Source organism: Tenebrio molitor, chromosome 1, assembly GCF_963966145.1.
Source record: "Tenebrio molitor chromosome 1, icTenMoli1.1, whole genome shotgun sequence".
NCBI classification, from domain to species: Eukaryota; Metazoa; Arthropoda; class Insecta; order Coleoptera; family Tenebrionidae; genus Tenebrio; species Tenebrio molitor.
The window spans coordinates 20,054,040-20,058,130 of record NC_091046.1 but is presented as its reverse complement, the minus strand read 5'-3'; the positions used below and the strand labels follow the sequence as shown (position 1 = coordinate 20,058,130).

Genomic DNA, 4,091 nt, shown 5'->3' with positions numbered 1-4,091 from the left:
TTCACACGTCAAACTAACATTCAAAATTAAAGACGTCAAATCGTTCTCAATCGCTCTATCACGAATAAAACACGATAATGTAAAAATTACTAGGAAAGGAGGCGCAGGCTTGCAACGTGACAACAAATTGGCAGAGAAAATCCAACGTGAATGGACTTTATACAGAGTGTCCCCGAAAAAGAAGACGAGTCCATAACTCCGTTATTTATCGGAAGATTTTAATTATCTGTACACCAAATTAAATGGTTGTTAATAGACTACAAAATGGCCTAATAAATTCAAGTATAGCCCCATGGGCTTCAAGGGTAAACTGTCAAAATATTTTTTTTCAAATGAGATTACATATTTTTTTTAAGTAATTCTGATAGAGATTTTTATTCTGAAAACAACAATGTATCACAAGTATACACTTAAATACCAAAAATTCACAAAAAAAATGTAAAAAAACGCTACTATCGTCTATGTTCCATTTTGCGCTAAACATTGGCGGCATATCTGCGCAATCCCACATGTTATTATTTGTCATTTGTTTTTCCAGCTACCTTAATTTGGTTATTACATTCTAACGCAATGCATTTTGATAGCTTTTCGCTTGGTGCTCGTCATTTGTTTCAAAAGTTAGTGTTATTTTTTTTTATGTGAAGTTATACTTGTGATACATTGTTGTTTTCAGAATTAAAATCTCTATCAGAATTACTAAAAAAAAGTATGTAATCCCATTTGAAAAAAAATATTTTGACAGTTTAGTCTTGAAACCCTTGGAGCTATAGGTGAATTTATTAAGCCGTTTTGTAGCCTATTAACAACGATTTAATTTGGTGTATAGATAATTAAAATCATCCGATAAATAAGAGAGCTATGGACTCGTCTTTTTTTTTGGGGACACCCTGTATATATTCGTATGAAGAAAATTACAATTAAAATTCGAAATTCATAAAATAATTATGGTAAATTATATGTTTTTAATTTGTTGTAGCCAATTTATGGCGTCTTCGGTAAGTAGATGTAGTTTGGAGAAACCTTGCTGGAATTTAGTAAGGGGACATTCTTCCACAATGTGTTGGATGGTTTCTTTTTCTGCACCGCATTCACAAGAAGGGTTTTCACGAATGTTCCAGTGAAACAACATATTATTGCATTTGCCATGGCCGGTTCTAAAACGATTTAATTTACACCAGATTTTCCTAGGTAGGTCAAATCCCGGAAGTTGTTTTGTAGGATCCTCAATTAGATTTTTATTGAAAATATCTACGTCTTGCCAGGCTGCTTTCCAATAGTCAGATTTGGAAAATGGTTCCATGAGAAATTCTTCTTTCCAAAGTGGTTTACGCGATTTTAATCTAAAGGGTGGTAAATTTGCCATGTCTTGTGTTACGGAGTACATGTTCGGTGAATTTTGAAATTTATCCCAAATTCGTTTTGTTACGTATTTTCTTCTAATATCGTACGGAATAATGTGTGCTAGGACATGTAGCCATGGTGTTGGAGTAGATTTTAAAGTACCCGTTATTATTCGAAGTGTGGTATTCAATTGAGCATCTATTTTGTTCACGTGTGCACTGTTCTTCCAGACAGGGCAACAATATTCTGCCGTTGAATATACTAGAGCTAGTCCTGTGATACGTAAAGTGTGTGCATTCGCTCCCCAACTTGTGCCTGCGAGTTTATGTATAATGTTGTTTCTCGTTTTCAGTTTCTGTCGTAACTTTTCGATGTGTAATTTGAAGGTTAGAGATGAATCAAGAGTTACTCCTAGATATGTCGGAGAATAATTATGCTTAATTGTAGTTTCGTTAAAGACTACTTTCAGTTTTCTATTTTTCTGGTTGTTTACGAGATGGAAACAGCAAACTTCTGTCTTTTGAGGATTTGGGCAAAGTCGCCATTTTGTGAAATATTTATTCAAAGGTATTAAATCTTCTGACAGTCGGTTCTCTACATTTTCAAAATTCTGATGTTGGTAAGCCATTGCTAGGTCGTCAGCATAGATGAATTTTCGGGAATTTGTTGGGGGTAAATCACTTGTATATAAATTAAATAAGATTGGTGACAATACTGAGCCTTGAGGTAAACCATTGTTGAGAAATCGAAATTTACTGCTTTTGTCTTCAACGAAAACCCTGAATTGACGGTTAGACAACATATCTTCTAAGAGTGAGACCATTTTTCCACAAGGTATTACATTATACAATTTATGTATTAGTCCATCTTTCCAGACGGTGTCGTAGGCTGCGGTGAGATCAACAAAAACAACTCCAGTCTTTAGACGTTTTTCAAAGCCAGATTCGATATAAGATGTTAGGGCCAGCACCTGGTCACAGCAATTTCTGTTTGGTCTAAAACCTGCTTGCTCTATTGGAAGATGTTCTTCTATTATTGGTGAAATTCTATTGTAGATAAGCTTTTCCAAAAATTTATGACATACGCTGAGTAGAGAGATTGGTCTGTAACTCGAAGCTTCATTGGCGGGTTTTCCGGGTTTTAGTATGGCAATAACTTTTGCTTTCTTGAATTCATTTGGTATTTTACCTGTTAAAACTATGTCATTAAAAAAAGACCTAAGCCAGTTTAAACCTATTGGTCCCAGGTGTTTTATGAATTCAGGATAGATGCCGTCAAAACCCGCAGCTTTTCTGTTCTTCAGTGTTTTACCTACTTCTTGCATCTCTTCTACACTAAATGGACGAGATAGTATTTCCGATGTTAATGCTGACTTTCTTTGTTTATATAATTTCCGTTTCATATTTCTAATTTCCCTTTTGTTTAATTTAATAGAATTTGAAACGTTAACTAAACGAGAAGCAACCGAATTTGGACTAATATTAGATTTAGATCTAGTAGTTTCATTAGCCGCTCCTAGTTTTCGAAGTAAAGACCAACAACTGCGACTAGAATGAGTGAAGTTCATGTTTTCCATAAGTTTGTTCCATTTTTCTTTTCTTGAGTTATTCAATGATTTTAATAATTCATCCGCTGTGTCTATATTTGGGCTTTTTTGATATTTGTCAAACAGATTATTAGTATTATTATTATTTCAAACTAATAGAATACCTACTCAGATTCCTGATTTAATTTTTAAATAACACCTGATCAGGCTCGTCATATTATTGTACAAAGTGATAAAAAAAAAACACAAATCAGAGCAGGCGTTGCGAATTATCGATCATGTCGTAGCGGACTTGTGTGCCAGCGTTTAATGTATGGGGGTAGACAATTTGTGGTCTCAAACGCTACTTTATACATAATACTTAAATCATATCTCATGAATTTTACATGTTGGAACTATAATTGTGCATTTTATTATTATTATCTAATAATGGAGAAAATTTATAAAATAAACAAGAGCAACATTTTGCATTCGTAAGAATGGGTAATTTACGATGTTTATTACCAAGTGCGACGTTACTGGTACGCAGATTTTTCGCGGAAACGTCAACAATGTCCTGTGTTAACTAGTGTTGGGCATAATCGACATATTTCCATGATGGAATGAATCGAATAATCGCTTTGTATAATCAATCGAATGATCATTCGGCTTGTCCGATGATGAATGATTCGCATGCACAGTTGCTTTGAATAACGAATGAGCGATTATGAATGATTCGGAATCGGATGGGCGATTATGAATTTCAATTTTCACATCAACAAGTTATTTTTTGGAATATAAAAGCAAGAATATAAAATAATCGTTTTGTTTGTGTATTTAATGAATTATTTCATTATGGATTATACCGTGAGATCGAAAAAAAAAAAATCATGAGATTTCAATTAACAGATGTCAGTCTTAAAAGTTAGGTTAGTGATTTTGAGAATGTTGAAATCTTGATTTTCATAAAGAATTTTGTGTGACCTGTAGGTTGTAAAAGAATTTCCTCAGCTAGTGCAATGAAACAATGAGATTTAAAACTCCCGTACTTAGGTACCTTTATTTAACGTCAACGGTGAGCACGGAGCACGCGCAAGCCGCTTGTTTATAAAAATCGATCCAAGATCCAACGATCATCGAACATCGATCAATCAATATTATCCAGAGAGGTTGTTGTCGGTTGTGGGGGTTTTTATTGTCAAGGAGTAATTTCATGCATAACAGA

General features: G+C 34.0%; 1 long non-coding RNA gene across 1 annotated transcript; it reads left to right on the top strand.

Annotated features, from left to right (window-relative positions):
* Positions 1–885: 885 nt before the first annotated feature.
* On the top strand, positions 886–3,018 carry LOC138138690 (uncharacterized). The gene is made up of 2 exons (XR_011162075.1): positions 886–2,154; positions 2,204–3,018. It is a non-coding gene; the product is annotated as an uncharacterized lncRNA (long non-coding RNA).
* The last annotated feature ends 1,073 nt before the right edge of the window (positions 3,019–4,091 follow it).